Source organism: Phyllostomus discolor, chromosome 1 (genome assembly GCF_004126475.2).
Source record: "Phyllostomus discolor isolate MPI-MPIP mPhyDis1 chromosome 1, mPhyDis1.pri.v3, whole genome shotgun sequence".
Taxonomy (NCBI): domain Eukaryota; kingdom Metazoa; phylum Chordata; class Mammalia; order Chiroptera; family Phyllostomidae; genus Phyllostomus; species Phyllostomus discolor.
The window spans coordinates 213,401,997-213,427,785 of NC_040903.2; positions in this window are offsets into that span (position 1 = coordinate 213,401,997).

The following is a 25,789-nucleotide window of genomic DNA, read 5'->3' on the forward strand; positions in this document are numbered from 1 at the left end:
CTGTACATTTGGGAGAACTTGAAAGAATTCTGGAAGAGCCATAAATCTTGGCCTGGAGCCTTTTATCAACCTCTAATTTATCATGGTCTCTTAATTACTTTGACTGGAGAAATCGTAATCCATATGTATTGGAAATTTGGTCGGCACTGGCCTGTTTTTCATGACAAGGGCAGTTCTTGACACATGCGCTTTAACTTAGAGTGATTCCACTTGGCGGCAGCTCACTTCCAAGTCCCTTTGCTGGTAGTGCTTGTTCACCCAGCAGACACCCCACCATCTCCACGGCGCCGTGTCCTGCGCTTGCCTATGAGGTCCAAGGAGGAGGAAGAGAGTCTCAGGCTCCAGAAACCTGATATCGCCTGGAGAAAAGAGACAGCCGGGTAATTCTCCTTGACAGTGATAAATGACACGGAGGCCAAGCAGAGGGTGTTGGGCTGCCACCAAGAAAAGGCACGTGACGGAGCCCAAGGGCATCAGGGATGGCTGCCTGAAGGAGGCTGCGCCCTGCCCTGAGGCCTGAAGGCCTCTGGAAAGCAAGGGCCATGCAGAGGAAGGAGGTGATAACACGGAATGCTGTAGAATTCAAATGAGCCAGACGTGGCTGACACTGCAGCAGATGACCTGTGGGCACGTTGCTAGGTTGCTGGAGGACCTCTTCTCCGAGCCCCAGACAGACTGACGTGCCTGTTCGGCATCTCTGTTTGGTTGATTGATGAGCCGTCACAAACCCAATATGGCCAAAACATGGCCCAAAGTTTTACTGTCCTTCCTTGCCTTCTTCTTTGCCCCCCAAACTACCCTATCTCAATTCTTCCCTGTCTCAGTCTATGATACCCCCACATAACCATTTGTTCAGGCCCCATATCTGGGGGCCAAACCTGCTTCTTCTCTTGCCTTGAACTCCCTCATCCAGCCCATCAAGGAGTCCTGCTGGTTTGTTTTCAAGGTGAATGCAAGTCTGGCCACGTGTCACTCCCGCTGCCGCCACCCTACCCAGATATCAGCCAAATTAAGAAATTGTGCCCCCTCTTTCCTCTTTTCCTTCTCCTTCATCTTGCCCTTCAAATCATATACTAACAGCTGGGACTCAGCCAGCCAAACTCTCCTTCATGGGTGCAGGAGATTTGTTTTGTTTCCTGCTGAATCACAGGAGCCTAGGTCGAGGCCTACAAGTTGCAGGTGCTCAGTGCACATTTATTGACGATGCACCCAAATACGACAGTATCTCTCTGAAGGCAGAGAAGAAGGTCATGTGGCAAAGTGTGAAGGCATGTCATGCCCCAGCTTTTATTGCTTTTGTGTTCTTTCAGACATTAGTCATTTGGGTGGAAGATACGGTCCTCTACCAGAGACAACTGGAAATGTTTGCAGCACAGCTCAGGGAGTCAGCAAACTGTTTGGACTTCTGAACTATCAAGCCATTAATATTATTTTTTAAGTAACACTTCCCTAGGCAGCAAAGGAACTCAAATTCCAATCAGCAACCCCAAGGCGGTGGGTCTGTTCCCAGTTGGCACATCCCGGTGAGTCCCAGCACAGAGCTGGCTGTCCCAGGTGCTCTGGGGTGACCGAAGACAGGAAGTGCGGAAATAATTTGTCACGACAGCTCCAGAGCATATCTTGCATGCGTGCAGTGCCGTGCCTTTGCTTTCCAGCTATTTAAACAATGCATGCTTACTGTATTGTAGAAATAATCAAGCCATAAAGATAAGTAGAATCGTGGAGCTATTATTTATGGTTTACTGCAACATGCCAGGCTGTGTTCAGAACAAGTTACATCTCCTAATGTTATCCTCACATCCACCCTAGGAAGCAGATTAGATGTGTATAAAATGTTTTTATACACATTTTACAGATTGGAAAACATAGGCACTGAGCAAGGAACCATTTCCCCAGGACTTTACTGCTGGTAAGTGGTAAGTGGATTCAAACTCAAAAAGTCTGGTTCTAGAACATAGGCTCTTAATTAATAAGAATAACTGGAGGGGAGAGGGGAGGGAATTTCAGGGGAAAAGGGGAAGGGGGGTAGAAATGGGAGGGAGGTGGGGAGGGACGGGTGGGTGGGCTGGGATGGGAGTAAAAGACAGGAAACTGTACTTGAACAACAATTAAAATAAAATTAAAAAAATAATAATAAAAAAGAAGTCGACAGGGACGAGGTACAAATAGCCAGTTATGAAAGTAGTCATGGGGATGTAAAGTACAACACAGGGAATACAGCCAATAATATTGTAATAACTATGAAGAACGTCAGGTAGGTACTAGACTTAACTGGGTGATCACTTCATAAGATATATACTGGTAAGTGTCTAATCCCTGTGTTGTGCACCTGAAACTAATATAACAGTGCATGTCAACTGTAATTGAAAAATAAATTTGTAAAAAAGAAAAAATAAGAATAACCAAAAATAATTTTTTTAGATTTTTATTTATTTATCTTTAGAGAGGGAAGGGAGGGAAAAAAAGAGAGAGAGAGAGAGACATCAATGTGCAGTTGCTGGGGGCTGTAGCCTGCAACCCAGGCATGTGCCCTGACTGGGAATTGAACCTGCGACACTTTGGTTCGAAGCCTGCGCTCAATCCACTGAGCTATGCCAGCCAGGGCCAAAAATAATTTTAATCTTAGTCATTGTTATGGGCTGAATTGTGTCCCTCCAAAAGTCATATGTTGAAGCTCTAACTCCTCCTACTTCATAATGTGACTATCTTTGGAAATAGGGTCTTTAAAGAGGTAATTAAGTAACAGTGAGGTCCCATGGGCGGGTCTCAATCTACTAGGAATGGTGTCCTTACAAGGAGAAGAGGTTGGGATGCACACCACCACCAGAATTACCGGCACACAGAGGGGCTACCGTGTGAAAGGGAAGCAGGCAGTGGCTGCCTGGAAGCCACGGAGAGAGCTCTCTGAAGAAATCCACTCTATGGACACCTTGATCTTGGACTTCCAGCTTTCATGCTGGTGAGAAAATAATTGTTTGTTGTCTGGATCCTTTAATCTACAGCATTTTCTTATGGCTGCCCCCAGTACAAATACACCCACCAACATAAACTAAAACTAGATAGGAAGTCATTCAGTCATTCGACGCACATGTACTGAGTGCCTTGCACATAGGTCTGTGACCAAGCTAGGCCCCAGGTAGACAAAGATACGTTCTCCAAGATCTTATTCTGAATGAATGGATTGTGCATGCCTGTCTGGGCATGGCCCCGTGCAGGTAGACCAGACTGAAGATGATCTGAGATGATGAACTAAGAGAATTTCATCCACTCATTCATTCCACACACATTTATTCATGTCTCTTTAGGGACTAGGCACCAGAGTATGGAGATAAAAGAGTGGTAAAGGGACCCTGACCGCCAGTCTGTAGGTAATCCCCATGTGGGTAATCTTCAGAGTCCTGGCCCTGGGTCCAGGCTTCATAGGTTCAAGTCCCAGCTCAACCACCTATTAGCTGTGCGACTATGGGCAAGGCCCTTAAACTCTGTATCTCCACGTGTAACCGTGAAAGCCTTCTGAAGGGATGTTGCAGAATTATGCATGTAAAATGCTCAGTCTGGTGGATGCCCGTTACACCTGCACGGTGATGATGAGCTAGAAGGAAGCACAGCAGGGCAAGGCCACCAGTGGCGTTAGAATCCATTCTGAATGTTCCTACAAAGGACATTCGCAACCCTGAGGCTGTACTGGCCACAGGGACAGGAAAACGGCCCCGTGAGAAGATTCAGTCTTCAGAAGTTTGGTGACCCAACATTCCAACTTCTTTGGGTTAATATTTTCTCATCGAAAAAGTGGGAATTGTAATATTTTCTCATGTTGAGATGTTTTTGGGAGAGTGTGGGATTCATGATATCATGAATCTTCCATTTTACACATGAGGAAACTGAGACAGAACGTCCCAGGAAGCAGGCTAAGGTCACATACTCGCTCAAGGTCAGACCACCCATGTCTTGACTCCAGAACCTGTGCCCCTGGCACAGGAAGGATGGGAGAAGTGGCCTGAAGTTCCTTCAATGGTGGCGGGTAGGAACGCTGCTGGGGGGATCTCAAGGCCCATTAGGGACAGGCTGGGGGGTGCCACTCTGTAATCTGAGGGGCGTGTTTATTCATACCTAGGGGACCAGCTCTGAGAAGCCCCAGTACGCAAACTCTGCCATTTCCCCCGCTGTCTGCGGACACACAGCCCCACCCTCCACTCCTCCCTGCAAGGATTCGCTGTAGGAGCCCAGGGAACGGCACCTTCCACATGCCTAACAGAACCAGGAGCGAGGAGGTTCTAAAATTTCCATCGATGGAGCGCCGGGAAAGCCTGGGATGACGCTTGCCATCCTTGGGGGGTTTTGTCAGCCCCAGAACAGCGCCTTAGAACAATTTACACTGATTTCCCGGGTAAGAGCCTCACTTTGCACACTAGCCGAGACCCAGTGGAACTGCATTCTGTGCCTCTGGGGCCGGGCTGTGGGCTGGGCATGGACCCGTGGCCTCGTGGGGCAGCACGCCATAGGGCTACACCTTTCTCCTCATTCCGTTTTCCTGGTGAGCCTGCCTTGGCTAAGGAGCAAGAGCGCTGAGACATGAGTGAGCATCTACTGTTACATTCCCATGAGAATCGCTCCTGACTCCAAGCTTGGAAAAGCCACCAGGTTGGCTGAGACGTGCTCAGGACCCGAAACGACAATTCTGATTCTGATGCCCATGGAAATAAATCAGTTTCACCTGTGCAACGTGTTGTGGAAATCGCAGTTTTGGTTTCAGAGTTGTCCCCTCTGCCTGGCCCAGCCTGTACTTCTGCCTCTCCTCCTGAGGTGCCCCCCCCCTCCCCTCCCCTCCCCTCCCTTCCCCCCACTCCTCCCCTCCCCTCCCCTCCCCTCCCCTCCCTCTCCCCCCCCTCCTCTCCCCCCCTCCCCTCCCCTCCCCTCCCCTCCCCTCCCCCTCCCCTCCTCTCTCCCTTCTGTAGGATTCAAGATTGTGCCCTGGAATCCTACGTTTCTTTAGAAACCAAAGGTTTCCTTCAGATTTGGCACAGACTGGGCCCTCCCCTTGGGTACTGGGTTGGATAGTTTCCCCAGATATTCACACCCGCCCACCCTCAGAATGCAACCTTTTATTTGGGCATAAGGTCTTCGAGGTATGATCAAGTTAAAACAAGATCATACTGGATTAGCGTGGGCCCCAACCCACTGACTGATGTCCTTATTAAAAGGCACAGGACACTTGGATGCAGAGCCGTGCACAGAGGGGAGATGACACAAGCCAGATGTGGGGAAATGCGTGTGACGATCGAGGCAGATGTTGGAGAGATACGCTACAAGACCAGGGCACTGGGGGCGGCCAGCAGACCGCCAGATGTGGCGAGAAGGCAGGGAACAGACTCCCCCCACAGCTCCAGGAAGATCCAATCCTGCCAAAGTCTTGACTTCAGACTTCTGCCCTCCAGAACTGTGACAAAATAAACTCCTAGGTTCCAAGCCACCTCGGTTGTGGTCACTTGTCCCATCCACCCCAGGAAACCCACAAGCCTGCTCATCAGCGGATAGGGACGCCCCAGTGTGTCTGCTGACCTAGTGCTGCCCCAGATTTCCTGGGGCTGGGAGGCTTCTGCTGCCTGTGCCAGCCCCGTCTGCCCCAGAGGCCGGGCTCTGCCTGAGGACCTGCCTCTGACCCCCTGAAGGAACGGAGGCGGGTCTCCCTCGCACAACTCACGGGTCCCTCCCTCTCCCTAGGGAGCCCCTCTGCATCGGCGTCATCTCCTTTTGACTTCTGAACATGTGGTCCAGCTTCCTGTAACTTGCAACTAATGTCAGTGTACCCCGAGAGCCTCCACGACACGTCAAGCACGTCACAAGGCAGAGAGAGACGGAGCTGGTCTCTCAGGCCTGGTGGCACATCCCTGGTTCCCTGTCTGCTGCTGTCTTCCCTCGGGAGTCGGAGTCTCCCTGGTTGGGGACACCACCACCTGCTGCGGGCCCCAAAGCCTGTTAGCCCTCAGGGCTTTGGGAGGGGGTATATTTGGATGGGGTGGTTCTGGATAATGGGCCTCCAGCCCCAAGTTGCATGCATGACAGGTCCTTCTCTCAGGAGAGAGACCATGCAAAGGGAACTTTTGAGTGGCCCAGGTGTTCTACTCAGGTGTCTGTAGGAGGAGAAGAGGGGGGACTGTGACAGAGGCCAGAAGCAGAGGGCCGGTGCAGCGCCAGGTGGAGGTGGAGCCAGTTGGCGATAAGGATGCCTTTTCTTCCAGGTGGGCAGTGGAGCGTCTGTAAGAAGCGTGACAGGGGGCACAGACCAGTGACTGCAGATGGCCATCGTGAGGGGACAGAGTGCTGAGTAGGACATGGTTGGTAGAGAGATCTCCATGATGGGGGGTCGAGGCCAGTAAGGTTGGGGTGGGTTGTTTCCAGGCATGTGGTAGCAAGAAAGAGCACAGGTGAGAGAGAGAAAGACCCGCAGGTGGGAGGATTTTGGCCCTGGAAGCACAAGGTGCTGCCCAGAGGTAAGCGCCTGCTCCCAACTGTACCCACTAGGGCAAGGCATGCTCCCGGCCCACCATGCCGTGGTGGCTAGAAGGAGGATACAAGATTCCAGTGTATGCTTTGAGGTAAGTGATTATTTGGGGAGAGGCAAAACGGAGTCTCCAAAAGCACAGGAGGGGCCTGCATCTGGGTTGGCCTTAGGCTTGGTCTCCAGGGACCCTACCCAGGATCCTTAGATCATTCCACATCAGCATCAGGAGCCAACGGGGAAGGGTGAGTGAAGTGAGCAGAGCTTGGAGCAGAGCAGGGTGCGAGTGTTCATCCAGGTGGGCCGTCCCACTTCCGGGCACCTTGCCGAGAACCTGTCTCTGCCAAACGTTCTCCTTCTGTCCTTGGAGATCGGGGAGGGGATGGGAGACTGGCTGCCCTCGCCGTGGTCTCGGTGCCTTCCGGTGGGACCTGGCAAGGATAAAGATACAAAACGAGTCTTAAAACCACGTGGTGTGTTGGAAGAGCTGCATCCAAAATAAATAACGCCCTGGCTGGCATAGCTCAGTGGATTGAGCTCGGGCTGCGAACCAAAGTGTCGCAGGTTCAATTCCCAGTCAGGGCACATGCCTGGGTTGCAGGCCATGACCCCCAGCAACTGCACACTGATGTTTCTCTCTCTCTCTTTCTCCCTCCCTTCCCTCTCTAAAAAGTAAATGAATAAAATCTTTTAAAAAAATAAATAACAAGAAGTTTTGGAGGAAATAAGTCACATTAACTTGTTGGCTATTTCCAAGGTGATAAGACTTTTAATATATTGAGTATACACAGGGTGGAGTAAAAGTCGATTTACAGTTATGAGTATGCAAAACACAGATTGAACCCATGGACAATTATTTATTAATTATTGTACTATTTTTGTATGAATGACTATAAACCTGCTTTTGCAAACACACACACACACACACACACACACACACACTCGTATGTATGCCTGGTAGAATTTAAGATCAGCTCCAAAGGGGAGGCCACGCAGGATATTAAAAGTTTAACGAGGTGCAGTTTCAGAGGTGTTAACATTTGACAACCAGAAACAGCAGTAGCCAAAAACTTATAATCTGAAACAGACGATAAATGATGGGCTGGTTGGTTGCTTGCTCAGAGCACATTTCGGAGCTGCAGGGATACTCTGGGAGAACAGCAAGCAGACCTGGGTTCTAGGCTGGCCCATGAGCCAGTGAAATGCTGAGCGTGGGTGTCTGCACCCTGAAACAAGATGGCCTTGCGGGTTTGCAGCCCAGTGGGGATAAGGAATGGGAACTCCCGGTATTGTGCTGGGACCACGGTGGGTGCTGATGGCAGGTGCTCCCAGGGGGCCTGGGGACAGGCCTCACCAAGGTGTTACTAGCTTTGAGAAGTTTCTTACATTGGGAAAGTTCAGAGGAGGTGTGTTCTGTGTTGCGTGCCAATGGTTCTTGCTATCCCTCATAGAACTTTCCATAATAATTTGATTTTGCCAAACTTCAACATCTGATCGAATGGCTCAGAGGGTAGCAAGCCGAACTCAGCTACACCTAATGAAATAACCACGTAATGAAGCGGGCTTCAGTGGCATTTCTGGATGGTGTCCAGGTGGCTGGTTACTACAGGACAGCAGAGAAAGAAAGTGGGGTCACATGTGTCAGAAACTTAAACGAGGCTCCAAGAGAACTGTGGGAGGGGTTCATAGAGCTCCTCTTCCCAGCCAGCTTTCCGGATTCTTCTGTGACACGTGTTACCTGCCCTGCTCATGTGGGTGTCACCTCTGGCTACTCTTGGGTCAATAAATGTGCACATTGTCCCCCCAGAAGATGTTGAGGTCCTAGAAAGCAGGCTGCAGCTCCAGCACATTACATACTTTTCACGCGTTCACTCATTCATTCATGCTTTCATTCATTTATTTGTTCTTTAGTTCTGAGAAGCACAGACTGTGGTCTTGACCAATGGCTGGTCTGAACTTGACTCCTACCCCATCTCTCACGGTGCACCCTAGTATTATTCGCAGGGAGAGAAAACAGATAAAGTGGGCACATCCCTCGGGACACACAAGTTTCGGTGAGAGAAACTGGTTTACAAAGAACTGGGGACTGATTGTGGATTATGTATTACTACGCATGGCGGTGAAACTCACTAGGATGCGTTGGACATTTCTTCTCTTGGTAGATACTCTTCTATGTGCTTCATGTGTGTTCATGCCACCAGTCCCCCCCCAGACCCAGCAGATCAGTACATTTTGAAAGATCTCCACTTCACAGTGAAGACAATGCATTTACAGAACTTCCCTGTCAGTTGATGTGCTTGAACTCATACCAAGGGCTGATGCTGGCAAAGCCCTACCCAATGGTCAAATCCTTCCATTCATCCCCGTCGAACCCTCACAAGAACCATGTACCAGATGAAGACACTGAGCCACACACGAGGAGCCTAGGAAACATTCCAAGGTCACTGGGGCTAGAACACATGTGTTTCTAAGTGTCGGGAGCTTTCTGTATCAGCAACCGTCCCCTCAGTGTTTGTCTGAACTTCCTCCAACTAGAAAGGCAGGACGTTCACCCTGGAGTTTGACAGAAGTGCACATGCCACTGTGGTCTCATCCAGCTCAGGAAACACAGCCCACCCTTCCCTGTGCGGTCTATGACAACCCCCTTTCCACCTCCACTGGGACCCCTGCATTTCTTTCTGGCACCTTCCCGCTGCATTCCCTGATTGTTTCCGATCATTTCTATCCAGATAGGTTTGTTTGCATTTTTTCCAAGCTGCATCTCATTTTTGACTCATCATGCCAGCTTTGATGGGTCCTTGCACGAAGGCTCCCCCTTTGATCATGCTCCTGGGCCGTTATGATCTAGGATGTCTTTGGCAAACTTTATTAACCTGCTCTCAGTTCATTAAGGATGCTGCAAAATCAGATCCTTCCCACCCTGTACTCCGTGGATGAAACCCCTGGACCACTAAGCATCATCACTTTTATTACACTTAATCCGTTTCTGAACCTGAATTATCATCTGCGCTCATCCGCGTGACTTTGGTGAGTGCCAGTTTCGAAAGATGGAAGTTCACGTGTTTCCTTGGCGCCAAACACGGGTACTTACCCTAGCTTTCTTCATCTGGTTTTATAAACCTATCCCAAGGAAAAGATTTCTCCTCTGCAGCACATGTTATTATTTATAGGTACAGACACACTATTATTTTATATTATGATTCTGAATCTTTCAAATGTTTCCTGTAGTCTTTGTTCTGTTGTTTCTCTTATTGGAAACTGTCCTTTGATTTACTGCCTGGGATTGTTCTTCCTTTTCTTGAACATTTACTAGCTGTTAGGCATCTGGTGCAAAGCCCTGTGCCCTTAAGGGCACAGACAAGAGCAAGACCCACAAGAAAGCAATCCTTCCACAGAGAAGAGGGTCAAGCGACTTTGCCTGGTCTGACCATTTGGAGTTACGGAACACTTACCGACTGTGGCTGAGGGTCTGCACCAAGGATCACCCTTGAGTCACCGGCTCTGCCTAGAAAGAAAAATACTTTTCTTCTCTCCCTCTCTCTCTGCTCTTTTGAATACATTTGCAATATATTTGAAAATATTTGCAACTCATATGCAGATAAAAGGCTAATATTCAAACTATAGAATGAACTCATACAACTCAACAGCAAAAACAATTTGATTTAAAACTGGGCAGGGGATGTGGATAAACATTTTTCCACAGAAGACATACAAATGGCCAGTAGGTGCGTGGAAAGATGCTCAGCGTTGTTAGTCATCAGGGAAATGCAAAGGAAAACCACAGCGAGATATCACCACACATGTGTTAGGATGGCTGCCATCCCAGAGTCCAGACACAGAAGTGCTGGAGAGGGTGTGGAGAGACCAGAACCTTCGTGCACCGTTGGTGGGACTGCAGCCACCACGGGAAACAGTACAGAGGTTCCTCAAACTGTTAAATCTGGAACTATCGTAACCTGCTTCTGGATAGATATCTAAGAGAAATATTTATCCTGTTTCTGGATAAACATCTAAAAGAAATAAAATCACTATGTTGAAGATATATCTGTACCTCCGTATCATTGTAGAATTGTTACAATAGCCAAGGTATGTGAAGAACTTAAGCGTCTGTTAGCAGGGGAGTGAATAAAGAAGTTGTTATAGATAACGAAATATTATTCAGCTACAAGAAAGAAGGGGATCCTGAAATTTGTGACAATGCGGCTGACTCTTGAAGGTTTTCTGGTAAGTGAATGAAGTCAGTTGGAGAAAGACAAATACTATATGCTAGCATTTATATGTGGAATCGAAAAAACTCACAGAAACAGAGAGTAGAATGTCAGTTACCAGGGGCCATGGGCAAGGAGTGAGTGTGATGGGTAAATGTTGGGCAAAGGTACGAACTTTCAGTTACAAGACAATGAAGTTCAAGGACCTGATGTACAGTGTGGAAATTTGCTCAGAGTCAATCTTAAATGTTCTCACTCCACTCCCTAATTTTTGAAAATGCTTTAAATAATAATACCTTCTTCCAAGTAAAAATAATTTTCTTCTCTATCTCTGCTTTTTTGGAAAATACCTTATTTAGGTACTTACTGTCCATTTCTGTTCTGTTTTTAGCTCCAGAGCAGTGAGACTCCTGGCTGGGAGAGGCAGTAGGCGGTCAGCTCACTTCCTGGTCCTGCCCCTGTCCTGGGGGCTGCCTTGTCATACGCAGAGACAGAGGCAGCAGGGTTACTAGTAGCAGTCAGTGACTTCATCCATCAGCGAACTTCTAAAAACAAGAACTTGGTCCTTTCCTTCCAACCTCTATCCCTAGGACATAGGATGGCAGCTGGCACCCAGCAGAAACTCAGTGCATGTTTGAAGAGGAAAGGGTGAATGACCGCACCTCTAACCGAGTTCCCAGCCTCTCCAACCTGCAAGGTATATCAAGCATTTTCCTCTTTAAAAAATTGTTTGCACTTATTCAACACCTCCTTTCATGCTCTCTGCTAAGCACTTAACAGGTAATAACTCATTTATTCTTCTGAACCATAAATCTATGTGTTTTTATTAGCTGCACGATGGAGTTGCGAAAACTGAGACAACCAAAGCCCCCGTAAAAGAAGGAGTCTACACCACAGCCACGTCCACCCCGAGTGCCCACCCTGTGCTCCTTGCATTTGGATTCTGTCCCCATTGCTCTTATTAAAAGTTCTGGCTTGGGGATTCCCAGTGGCCTTTTGTGTTAGTCACGAGTTAGGTTTGCTTGCTGGTAACAGACGGCGCTGCAGGGACTGTATTAGTTTGCTTGGGCTGCTGTAACAAGTACTAGACATGTGATGGCTTACAACGGGAGGCATTTATTTTCCTATCCCCCTGGAGGGCCAGGAGTCTGAACTGAAGGTGTCAGTACGGCCCTGCCCTCTCTCCCAGCTCTGGTCGCTACCCATTGTCCCTGTCATTCCTCAGCTCCCAGCTGCCCACATGTCCCCTCTGCCTGCATCTTTGTGGGGCATCCCCCTTTTGGGGTGCATCTGTCCTCAAACTTGCCTCTTCTTCTAAGGACACCAGTCACATCGAATGGATTAGGCCCACCCGAAGGACCTTGATGGTATCGGCAAGAACCTTATTCCCCAATAAGGTCACATTCACCTGAAGTTCTGGGGCCCGGGATTTCAACCTGTCTTTCTTGGGGACATGATGAAGCCCCTAACGAGGATCAATGCATAGGAGCCACTCCCCCGCACGTGGCTTCCACTCTGGAGGTCCCTCAAGATTTCAGGCCACTGCTGAGCCAGGTTCTGCTCTGTATCTGGAGCAGTTTGCCACCGCAAAGACCCACGGGCCACGTGGCTTACACACCAGAGATGTGGAGTCTCACAGCTCTGGAGGTCCGAGGGCAAGACCAGTGGGTGCAGACAGGGGCGTTCCTTCCGAGGGCTCACCTCTTTGTGGAGAGGAGGTGGCCGTCTTCTTCCCGTGTCCCTTTATTTCCTCCTCCCTCTTTGTGCATCTCTGTATCCAAGTTTCCTGTCCTCTAAGGATACCAGCTACACGGAATCAAAGCTCATCACAATGATCTTATATAAACCTGACGAACTTTGTAGAACCCTGTCCTCAATGAGGGTCCCATGCTACAGTCCTGGGGGTGAGGACTTTATGGACTGTATGGACTGGACTGGATGCAACTCTGCCCAGGCCAGTCTCCCCCCGAGCAGTTCCTCAGAACACCTTCCCTTCCAGCCCAGGGACCGGACCTACGTGCCGGAAAGCATGAGCAGCAGTCTTTTTTGCTGGGCTGGTGAGGCTTTTATCCCACCAGAGAAAAGGGAAGAATGGTGTTGGACCTCAAACTCACACGTGAGCCACATTCTGATGGCTTCTTATTTTTTCCATCCCCTGAACTTCTGCAACATCAGCTTGTTGGCCACACCCCCTTAGAATTGCCAATATGAGAGTTACCTCCTTGGCCCCCGGGGCTGTGAGGCCCAGCCCTCCTGCCCAGCAGGCAGTGGACTCTCCAGTCAGTGCCAGGAGAGAGCAGGCTGGGTGGGGGGTGGGCACTTGAACTCCAGCCCCCCAGTCTAACCCTCTCCCGGGGCCAGCTAGCATGCCTGACCTTGTGTCCTGGTCCCAGCTGTGTCCTCACTAGAGCTCCTGTGGACAAGGACACTGTGGTGACTCTGGAACCCAGGGCAGGACACCAGGCTCCAGGCAGCTGTGACAATGCAAACCCTTCCTATGACAGGGATGTGCATATTGGGGGCCTGGGAAGGACACCCGTGAATACTCGCTGTGCCCCCATGACATGAAGGGACTCTGTGAATTTCCTCTTATGCCCTGGCTCATTCCCAAAGCCACTCCCCTCCCCGGCTGTCAGAGAGAAATGCCGTCCGGCCAGGGTCAGGGTCGCACTGCCTTTGTCACATCCGCTCACGCACAGAGACTATTCTCCCCATGACTCCGCCTTCTGCCCTCTACTCTCCCTCCAGGGCCTGAGCCACCAACAAAGCTGTCACGCTCAGGACCCTGGAGTGGGCCCCCACAGCCCGCCATCCTCTGCCCAGCACCTGCCCAGTCCCCACCTGCCCTCCTGGTCTCCTGCCGGACCCTGCGCCCCAGTTGCCCCATCAGTGCCTGAGGTCAGCAAGCGCAGTCCTGGGTCTGGATTCTCCCCAGACGCTCATCTCCCGACGCCTGTGAGCTCCCCAGGTGACGGACAGAGCACCTTCCGCAGCGAGAGGTGTGGGCGTGACAGTCGGACTGTGCGAGTCCACAAGCTGGAGTGACCGTGGGTCAGCCCTCTGGACCCGGGCAAGGGGCCTGACCTGGGTGGGCACGCTTCTCCTCCACGATGGCCCACTGAGTGGTGGCGGCCACTGCTCAGTGTCTGAGACGGGGTCTCCTGGTAAGGCTGTGCTCCTCATCTTGAAAGCCAGGTGCTCAGTCTCACGCCTCTTCCCTCTGCCACACAATGGCGTTTCAGCGGTCGCCTGGCCCCTGGATCCCTCCCATCTCATCGGGTCACCACGGCTTGTCCTCGGTCCTCTTCAGAGTAGCCCTGGAACACCTGCCCTGCTCAGGGAACTTCAGCAGCTCCCCGCTGCCTCCTGATCTCAGCTCAGGCGCCCCCCTGGGCCTCTGCAGCCCTGCCCATGTCTCCAACTGATCCCCCTGGGTCTAGGAGGAGTTCCCTGCAATCCAGCAGTTCCCCAGCCCTGACATCCGCTCTTGCCCTTGTGCCACTGATGCCGATTGTCTTTCCCTTTCCAGGACCAGCTTCCTTTGACCCCATAGCACCTGTTCCCTCTTTTCTACCTGGGGTCACATACCTCTGTGTACTCATGCCGTCCCTTTGCCCCCGCCAGCGGGGATCCATTCCAGTGTTATGACACGTGTGTCATGTTCTGCTCGGCATTGTCCTCGCTCTCGCTCACTGGCATGCCAGTGGCCTTGCATGGGAGACCGGAAGCCCCGGGGAGCTCTGCAGAGCCTGGCCTCAGGAGAGGACGCCCCGTGAACGTCCTCCAGCTTAGAGTCTCAGCACGCATGCACAGGGCTGGCACAGGACCGGAGTGCGCAGTGGACAGCCAGGTGGCCTCCTCTGGGCCCTGTCCCTCTGGTCCCTGTCACCTGGCCCTATGGCCACGAGCGCTAGCGGGCCTGGCCTCAGAGACATGGCCAGCCACCACCTTCTGTGCATGTTGTGCCCAGGAAAATTAACCCCCTTGCCCTTAGCTCTGCTGGAGAATTCTAATGAAGCAGCTGCATCGTGAAAAAGGTTTCCATGAAAACAGATATGCCGTGTTTCACGTAGAACTACAGGAACAAACACGAAGGGAGCTGCCACGGGCTGCAGCAGCACCGCGTCCGGCGGTGTGGGTGTTTTCGGACATCGCCCCCGTTTTCCAAGAGCGCAGCGGTGTAGGGCCAGTTCCGCTGCTCCGGTTTTTCAGGCGAGGACACTGCCGTGAAGAGGTCACCTGTACAGAGAGAGGTAGGGGTGACAGTGCTCCTCAAGACTTCCACACACCAGCCCCCCTCACCTCCATGCATTTCTGTGCAGGAGGAACCACAAAGCAGGAAGGATTCTGAGATGACGCTAGAATATCTCGAAAGGAAACCAGCCTGAGAGCAGACTTCTGAGTCTCAAACCACTGTCGCCGCCGCCCCCGCCCACCGCCCAGTTCTACTGTGGCATTGTCGGTCTTCGACTTCACAAAATTAATACATACAACTGGATGCGTTTGGACACATGTATACTCTCGTGTGGCCGTCACACCATCGCCTCCCCAGAATTCCTTGTCTCCCTTTCACTTTTCTGTTATTCTTGTTGTTTTTTAGGGGGTGGGGGAGATATGGAGAGTTGTTTAATATAAAGGTACATTTATACAAGATGACTAAATTCCAGAGGCTGTCTGTACAATAAGGACTGTGCTCTTAAAAGTTTGTTCAGAGAATAGACCTCTTGTTAAGCGGTCTTACTCAAAGGATGGTTTTGATTTGTACAATATGCTTGGTTTGTCTCTGCTGACAGTGGGCATGAAGAGACTGGCCATTTGTTGTTCCTTAGTGAGGGTGGCCCTGCTGCCGTGGGACTTACCTGACAGCCTGACCCTTACTCGTCCCAGTTCCCACGCTCCTTCCAGCCCATGTGAGTCACTGTCCCTCAGTTCCCCCAGCGAGCCCTCTCTGCTGTCAAATCCCAAACCACCGGACACTCAACACCCAGCACCTGACTGCCCGGTCCTTTCCAGCATTACGGAAAAGATCCTGATAGCCCACGGCTGAAAGTGGCTTTCAACAAAAATAATGCTCAAAAGAAATTCATGAGCAGTGTCTTCTTCAATCTGTGCATGCGTATAAAGCTTGCAGCTGCTAAACGATTGGAAACAGGCAGCTGGCAACTCGGTCACTTCCAAATCACATGGAACAGCCGATTCCAGTGTATTGCATTGGCTCTCCAGAGCCCCCCCACCACGCCTGTCTCAGCAGAAGGGAGAGGCGGAGGACGGCTGGGCACCTGGGGCCTGACGTCTGCCAGCCACACGCAAGGCACCCTGCTGCCTTTGCCTCATCCCACCCTCAGCGTGTTGCCGGCTGGGCCATAGCCCTGTTTTGTATATGAGAACATTGAGGTTGGAAGGCCTGGGTCCCAGGTCAAAGTTCATGCTGTTCTTCAGGGGCAGAGAAGGGTTCAAGTCCCGGTCTCGGACAAAAATTCTTCTATTTTTTTTCCTGCTAAACCGCATGTCTCTCTTTACATGCCTGCCTGTGCTTTTGATGGCTTTGGGGGATGTTCTAGCAATGCTGGTCAGAACCACGAGGGGGAGGGCCTTGGGGCGGGGACCGGCCCAGCAGCCACAGGCATCATTTTTCCCTGGGCTCGAACGAAGTTTCGTAAGTAAATATTCGAGTGCAAGAGAATGCTTTTCTTGGAAAATTCTGGTAATCGGATGCATGTAAACACAGTCTTGTATAAGAGCCCCTGCTACTTGGGGGCCTGTGGGAACATTACATCAGGCACAGAGCAGTTTTCACGGAGAAGGACCGCCAGGGAGGTGGGCTCAGCACCGAGAGCCGGCGTGCACCGGCCCCCCCGGTGCTGGGCGCTGCGACAGGCACTTGGCACGGGTGATGTGCTCTTCCCCATTGCCCTCAGGGCATAAGCGTCTCCCTGTGGATAGACCTGGAGCCCGAGGTCCTGGACAAAACATTGAAGAGGGACAAAGCCGGGGTTCCACGGAAGACAGTCCGGCGTCAGGAGAAGCTCGGCTGTCACCCACTAAGCGTTCCTCTCCCCTCGCCCTTTGGGGAGGAAGGTGCCGTGGGTGATTCCAAGCCAGCGAAGGCCTTCACCGTCAGTGGTTTGGCATTAACAGCCACACCTGGGCGGCTGGCACAACGGAAATGTGTCCTCTCGCGGAAGAGGAGGCCGGACGTCTGAGAGCCAGGTGTCAGCGGGGCCACGCCCCCTCTGAAGACGCTCGGGAAAAGCTCCTTCCATGGCAGTCCCCCGCATTCTGGCAGCCCCAGGTGTTCCTTGGCACGGAGATGCATCACCCTGGTCCTCTACCCTCACATGGTGTTGCTGCTTTTGAGTGTCCGTGCTGTCTTCCTTCCGTGTGTCCATCTTTGTGTTCAAACCTACCCTGCCCCCGCCTTTTCTATGATGGGTGTCGGATCAGATTGGGGCCCTCCCACATGACCTCACGTTCACTTGACCACCTATATAAAGTCTGTTTCTATAGACCCGCCCTGGAGTGTTGGGGGCTAGGACTGCAACCTGTCTCTTTTGGGGAGGACACAGTTCAACCGTCAACATATGAACAAGTTGGAAGCCCACAAAGACCATTGCAACAGGCCCAGAGTGACTGGCCAGTGTCACCTCCTGCAGCCTGCCTCCCACCCCAAAGCATAAGTCTAGCACCCCAGCTGCCGGTGAGAGCCACAGTGGAAGGGAAAATGCTGGGACCACTTCAGAGAAGGGTTCAGGAGCCACACCCAACTCTCGTGCGCTGGCCTGGAACCATTGCTATCACCTTCCGTCCTCTGGGGTGAGTGGCTAATAAAATCCTTAAAGTGAGAGGGCCTCTGGGTTTATCTCTGGAGGGACCAAGAGAAGACTGAGAGAGAAACTCTAAGTCTTATTTTTTAGACACCACTGAGGGTAAAGAACACCCAACAGACCTCAAGTGGCTGAGGGGGGAGAGGAGAAACAAGGGGGCTGGGGAGGGGGGACTAATGAAAAGCCATATGGGAAAGGAACCCCAGTGACCAAGGGAGAAAAACAATAACAATAGCCCCAATGACGGCTACGGGTATCAATAGCAACAAACCTATTCCAGATCCTACACTGTGCTACTTGGTATTTATCAGATCTTTATGTTATTCAGAATCTAGACAAGGAAGCGGGGTTCTGAGATGGTGGGTGACTTGTCACAGTCACCTGTCAATGGCTGTGAATTGTACTCAGACCTGGAGCTCTGGATAGGAGCATCTCATATCACTGTGTGTGTTAGATGCACAGCATAGCCTCCGGCACACAGTAGGCCCTCAGCCACTGCTTGTTAACTTCTACCAGAGGACAATAACCAACTGTGAGTCAACAGCCTTGACTGTGGAGCCCAGCTGGTTAAGGTTGCCCCATAGTCAAGGTTGTGAGTTTGATCCCGGGTCAGGACACATACAAGAATCAACCAATGAATACACAAATGAGTGGAAAAATAAATTCCCTCTCTCTCTCATCAGTAAACATAACCATGAAGCGACATCCAGAGTGTTTCTGAGTTCCTGGAAAATTTCCCTACAGATCTGAGCCCTTTACTACATAGGGCTCAGGCCTGACTCACTGTTCGGAGTGACCACGTGGAACTGATCGTCAGCATGGCTGAGTGGACAGGGCCTGGGCTCCCGGGTGAGAATTCCTGGTCAGACACACCTGGTGGGAGCCCCAGCTTTGCCCCCCATGAGCTGTGGAGGGCGTGGGCAAGCCTCTTAGCCCCCGTGACCCTGGTTCCTCCATCTGTGCGGAAAGCCTGCGGGGGCCTCCTCAGGGGGTTGCCGTGAGGACTAATGGCCTGATGCATGCAAAAGGCCTGGTGGCCAGCAGGCATTCCAGGCCAGATGGCAGTTATTCCCATTAACGGTGCGGCCCCCTTGCTCGCTGGTGTCCCTTCCCGGTGCCTGGGAGCCGGCGGGAGGGCCCGCATTCCCACGTAGATCAAATGACCACTTTGGTTGATTATAGGGTTTGCTGTGTGGGTTTTAAACAACCTCTCAACACTTTCCCTCTTGGCTGTAACAGAAGTGAGTCAGAGGGGAGCAACTGGGAGGCGGGCGCACAGAGCCAGACACCTCGGGGGACGAGGAGGCACCTGGACGTGTCTCCCCACTCAGGTGCCCAGGGAGCGGTGACCGGCCTGGCACAGGGCAGCCAGCTGGGGGCACTGTCATGCCTGGATCCTGAGCCCGGTGAGGGAGTGGGGATCTGGCTGGAAGGGTGTTCTCCAGTGGAGAATTCCTGGGATTGGAAGAGATGCCCTTTGAAACACTTTGTCAACACTTCTAAGTCTGGGCATTGGCTTTCTTTAAGGCAAACGAGAGAGCATGCGTGAGAGCCAAGGTCAACAGTGAGTCACCGAGGACTTTGCCTGCTGGATCCCAAATGCCTTCTCCTTCCTCGAGGCCACCTTCAGGGTGCAGCATTGTCCTACCCCCTCTCCTCTTCCACGAGGAAGGAAACCTAACACACCTACATCAGGCAAGGAGCTAGAGCAGAGATTCCCGTAATGGCACTATTGCTTCAACTACTACTAAAGAGTAGTAACGACTGACTGATGATTACTGAGTCCTTACTATGCACCAGGCACTGGGCTGGGACCTGTGTGTGTGTGTGTATAGAGTTTCTATTTAATATTCACAATAAGCTTTTTGGTTGGAGACCATTATTATTATCTCCATCTTAAAGGTGAGGAAATGCAGGCTGTGTTTTTTTTTTTTTAAGACACGTGGTTAGAACTTAAGGAAGTCAGGATTTGAACACAGGTCTTACCTGAGGTCCTTAACATCATGACCATCCCAGGAGCCCTTGGGGAAGAGCGGTGCTGTCTTCAGTTTGAAGTAGAGGAAAGGAAGATGTGGACTGGTGAAGGGACAAGGGGCAGGGTCAGACAGAGCAACCAAGATCAGGAGCAAGTGCTTTAAGTTTGGAGAAACCTGCGTTCCAGCCCTGATGTGAGTGACCCCTTTCTAACGCTGTGATGGTGGCCAACTTCCTTCTCTCGCTGCCAAATGAGGGGAGAAGACTGATGACGGTGTTTGAGGGACGTTATATGCACAAAGTGTCCTGCGACTTGGGATGCAGTAATGCATAAAAAGTGACAGGGGACAGTGGCCATTCTGATGTTTGAATACACACAGAATGTGGGGGCCGGGAACAGAGCCTGCAGCATGCTGAAGCTCATGCCTGTGTGCTTTCTACCATGCAGCTATGACCAAATTCATTCATACGTGCCCATTGCGGGGACAAAGTCCGTGTCGGCCTGTCTTTGCAGCCTCCTCGCACCCCTCCCAGGACTGTGCATGTTGGGAGTTTCGAAGGGAGTCGGACGGAGATGTGAAGCAGGTTTTGCTGCCGTGGGGCCCTCTCCCAGTCGCATGGAAATAGCTCTGTTGTGATTAGGGAAAGATTGCTGCTTCCTCTGGGTGGAGCCAGCACCTACTGGGGCTCGAAGCTGTGTAAGCGGACAGTGGGCTGCATTTTGCCTACCACTCACTTCTTGGCCAGGAGTCCTCATGAACAACAGAACAAAGCATCCTCCAGTCTCTCCTAAATCAGTGTAAAGAGTGGGAAATGGAGGCCCCGAGAGTAGTCTGCTTGGGTCATCCAGTGAGTAGCAGAGGAGGAGCGTGATGAGTGAACTTGGACTGTCAGCCATGGCTGCACTGCCCCTCGGCCGTGCCTGTGGTATGAACCTCCCTGCCCAGACTCTACAAGGGTGGCTGCTGGGCCTGAGACCTACGGGGCATAAGAGGAAGGGACCTAGGGCTGGGGCTTTATTCAGGTTACTCCACATCTGTAAAATGGGACAGATGCTGTTTTGCCTGAAGCCTTGTCCTGAAGCCTACGTGAGAAAATACACTCGAAGGAGCCTAGCCCTGGCGCAACACGTGTGAGCTGCACTGAGCGTCTAGAGGGAAGAGTCCAAGCCTTGTGAGCTGAAGATTACATAGGAAAAAATCTAGGCCCGAGTGAGACCTCAGGACACAAGCTAGTGAACTTCACAAGCCCAGAGTGCCTGTGTCTCCAGCGCTGGCATTGAACTGGCTCAGCAAAGGGTCCAAGTAATGAAGAATGAATGAATGAATGAGTGAGTGAATGAACACACTAGGCACTGAGCGAATGAGTGGCAGACCTGGGCATCAAATTTTATTTGTTTTTTCATTTTTAGAGTTTTTCCGTTACAACTCATATTCAACAGTAAGTCCTTCGCCAGTTCACCCAGCCTCCCCCGAACAGATGGGCAGATGACAACCTCTGGGAGGCTCCCCGCAGCTCGTGCTTGGGGACGGGCGCATGGGTGGAGCTCATGTTTGGGTTTGCAGTGCCGTTTGGTGTTTGTGTCCCGGTTAACCTCTCCCAGCGCTGGGAGGACGCTCCGTGGGACTCCCGTTCCCTCGCCACTGCACGGAGCAGGCTGACTCATCACCTTCCCCGTCGGTTTTCCCAGCATCACAGGATGGTCCTGGAGCTCTGAGCCCTACAGCAGGAAGACAACCCATCTCTCCTTCAACAATGTAAATGCTATTCTCTCCACAAACCAGAACGACTGTCTCCTTGCCGCCACACTAACATTCCTGAGCGAGCATGAATTCCACCGTGATTCGAGCCACGTGGCCTTCGGAGCTCAGCTTCCACCTTGGATCCCCAGAATTATTTCCTGGAAGAGTGATTAACGCCGAGGCACTCTGAAAACTGGCACCCGAGGAGGGTCGTCTCATTATGCAAAGTGCCCACAGATTCACCTCCAAACACCTCGTGATGCCACAAGTGCAGCGAGATCCCTGCTGCATCTCTTCCTCGGCGCTTATTACTTAAATAAAAAATGTTAATTGTTTCTGAGAAGTGTGCAGTGAGGGATGGGGCTGCCATCTCTGAGGAGCCAGGTCCCCGAATTCCCAGGCGGCTGCTAACTTTCCTGCTTAATGCTGGAAGCTCTCCGCCGGCCAACCATCAATTTGTGCGGTCTAAGTCACAATTTACATCACACACCGTGTTCACGCGGGGTGTTATTTATTGGGCCCGATACCACGGTGCGGAGGGTGCAAGCTCTCCGGTAATTAGAATCCTATCCTCGATGGGAGCGAACAATGCCTCCCTGCTCTCTCCCCCTTCTAATGGGTTTGCGATGGTGCTAGCGCTGCTTCCATAAATAATGTGCTCCCTGCAAACGAGGAGTCATTACAAATGGGGCAGCACCCACACGTCATTTCATAAACACGAGGGAGGTACTCGGGAAGAGGCTCATCAATACACGGGGTGTGCTCTGCGTTACAGACTGAAGCCTTTTGTAACTTAGTTCACTCCGTGAACACTTCCCCTGCACGGAAGGCTGTAGGGGTAGGGCAGGGCGGTTATAGGCACGGCTTCTGGAGACAGACGGACTGGGGTGCAGAGGTCCAAGTGAGAGTCGCAGTATCTGTGACATCTTAGGCCAGTCACCTGGACTGTCCAAGTCTTGGTCTTCTCCTCTGAACCATGGAGATAGCAGAGTCTACACGATTTGTACACCACAGCCCATGCTGAGTTGGCTTAGGTTGGGTGCATGCAGAAAGACTCTGCCTTCTTTCACATCATTCCCTTGCTTTGGTGTTCCATCACAGTGTTTGCATCCAGGCTACTAACATTTCCCCTTTCCTGTTAGAGCTCTGTTCCATCCCTAGCTTGGGCCAGATGGACTCAAACACCAGCTATGGAGCAGCGTGGTTTTTCCTCTTTACAACCTTCCCCTCCTGGTCACCCTCCCTCTCCCTGGGAGATGTCTGGCTTTTCCAGGAGTGGGCCATGTTGGAGGGTGGGTGCAGAGGGGAGGGTAGTGCCAGTGATGGCTTCTGGTCCCAATTCACTTGCAGGCATGCGTGTACAAAAGTGATTCTTTCTTCCAAGATGCCTGGTGGGTTCCTCAAAGATCCTCTACTGGCGACAAATTTGCAAGTTCCCTGAGGGTGATGCCCCCTTGAATGGGAGTTTAACACCTGTGGGGTCTCTCCAGTCTCTTGAAGCTGAGATCCTCTCACCCCTAAGGGCACTCTTTTGGGAAGCCCTACTCTGGCTGGTACCCAGAACTACTGGAAGAAAAGCCCATCCCAACAGTTGCTACCTGCCTTTGCTTTGCCACCGAAGGTAAGTCCCATCTTCTACCTTTAGACTTCAATAGGTAAGACATAATGGTACCTATGACCCCTAATCCAGGGACCACATGTCAAATTCCCCTAAGTGTTTTCTCGATGCTTCCTTCAGTTGCTAAAGGTGGTGGGAAAAGAGCATGCCAGTAGCTCTTTTCAAAGAGATTTTCACTCTCCAATCTCCTTCCCGAGGCTCTCTCAGCCGGCGGAAGAGGCTGATGGGCTGATAAAGGCAGAACCAGGCTGTGGATACGTTAGACTGCGAAGGTATGTGCCACTGTTTTTCTTGGCCTTGGAGCCCAGCTGAAAAACAGACAACAGGAAACGTCCCATATTCCATGGTCTGTGAAGAAGATCGAATGTGAATGTGTTTTCCCTGTTTGGCAATGACCCGTACTAAGACGTCAGTAAAATTTAGCTCTCGGTTTTATACATCATCAAGTACCAGATGAAAATCACAAGCACATCACACATATTATGTGCAGGTATGATTCTAAGTGTTTTACTTGTTCCAACAGCCCTATGCAAAAGGTTCTAACACTATCCCCATGGCACAGGGGGGCTCTAAGGTTTGGACAGGCCCTGTAGCTGGTAACTGGACCCCAGAATGTAGCCCCAGAGCACAGACTGTTACTCACCTTCCTATACACCCCAAGATGCAAGTGGGGGTGAATCTTGCATCTTCTAAAATGATGTTTATATAAGTGAAGTTTACTCCTAGGAATTCATTAGGACCACATCTAAATCCAAACCCCATTGTCTTATTTGTTCCTTGTTTCTGCTGGTAGTGGCTTCTGCTGCAGACTTTGATCAACTGTCCTGCTGTGGTCAGACTGCATTCACGTGAAGGCATCCAAGTTCCCCAAATCAATCTCAAACTCCTCCTTTTCTTGAACTCACACTATCATGGCATTGATGATGAACTGATGGGTTGGATTTCCTCAGCTGAGTTGTCTGGTCTGTCTGGTCTACCAGCCCATCCCACCCCTGAACTGCCATCCTCTCCTGGTTCTTCTCCTTGTTTTGGTTCTGAATACCCCTACTAACAATATGGCAATAGCACCTCTGACATAGCATCGGGGTCATCTCTTGTCCTCGTGGTGACATGTAGGAGTTCCCTGGCCCCTCTTGACCCTCCCCAGCTTTGACCTACACTACCCTCCCTATTCCGCACACGTCATGTTTGCTCACCTAGTCATTACTTCATTGCACTGTCTCGTTTGATTTATAACTCATGCTTCTCCATGAGATTATCTTGTCATTTGTCTCCCTGTTCATTGTTTTCTCCCCATCTAAAACACAATGTGTGTGGTAAGGTGATATGAACCTATTCCAGAAAAATAGGTCACTACCCTCAGTTATCTCAGAGTCTAAGTGAAGAAAGTAAAGGTCAAGGGCAACACATTTGCATCTGCTCACTGTGTCAACTGTCCCAAGGCGCAGCTCTGTTCTGAGCTTCACATTTGCTACCTCTCCCCTGAGAGGCTGGACCAGATGATTAAAGGGGCTATTCCCGCTTTAAAGAACTATGACTCTGGAGCTGCGGCTTCCCTTCATGTTCCTGGAAGAGGAGACAAGTCCAATTTGAGATACTTGAATCTGATTAATGCGGGAACGGTTAACATTGGGATGAAGGCAGGCCCCATCCCCTTCTTCTCTTTCGCCTCCAGGCAGCTTTCATGTTTCTGGGCTTTGATCCCATTACCCCAGCCTGACTTTATTAGTACCACCTGGAGAGGAGCCCGCTCCCCACCAGACACTGGAGGAAATGCAGGGAGTCAGCTCGCCACTTTTTGTTAGCCTTAGCTCTGTTCACACACTTCTGGACTATGCTCCTCCCCTCTCCCCTATTTGTCTGGGAAAGACATATCTGCCACTGGCCTGGGTCTGAGGGAAGAGAATGTTTGAATGTTTGCTGAGACCACTTAAAAACTGAATCCAGCTTCTGGGATGTTCCTAGCCCAGGAGAAACAGGTCATGGTTTTCTGAATGACTATAGTCTATCCAAATAATAAACGTGAAGAAAACAGATAGGATTGAAAAGCTGGGGATATCTGACTGACCTAGTCTAGGTGACAGATCACACACAGCTTGCTGATACCCCCTGAGGACTCCTGGTCTTCCGCTGTTCTCTACCCCAACAAACAAGAATCTGGATGCCTTTTAGTCTTCAAGTATTTCCAATACGGGCTCCTACTCTCTCCCATGGCTCTTCATACACATTCACTTTACCTGGAATACACTCGGTCAACTGTTCATGTGCCAACTCCAGTGAATGCCCAGAGGTTGAATTCTCTAGGCCTTTTCTCCTGACCCTTCAGTCTCTGCTGAGGTGTCCAGCTCCACGTCCCTACTACACTCTATGGTCATGCTCAATGATGGGCCTGCAGCAATGAAAATCAGCTGGGTATCCCTTACCCTCCTGCCAAGTCCTACCATCTTTGCACATGGGAAGAGATGACAAGTAAATAGTCAGGTAAAATACTGGATGACAAGTGTCATTCTAGATGCCACCTGAGAAGCTATAGACACTCAGGGCAAGGGAGCCTTACCCAGGTACAAGGTAAAGGCAGAGGCTCCCCAGAGTGGAGCTCTGCTTGATGAGTTGAGAGAGGGATTGGAGCACATATCCCAAGAAAGTGAATAGCATGTGCAGAGGCTTCCCAGGGAGGACAAGGGTGGTGTGGGGTTGAGAGGAGAGAAACTACATCAGTTAGTTTTTGCTGAGTAACAAACCACCCAAACACTTAATGGCTAAGACAAACAGACAAAAATTGTTACAGATCAGCTATTCTGGATGGACTCACAGAGCCAGTTCTGCTGATTTGAGTGAGGCTCACCTACTCTTGAGGGTTCTCCACTACTAACTCTGAAGGCCAGGGTTGGGTCACCTGGAGACGGTCTGCCAGCAGTTGGGAC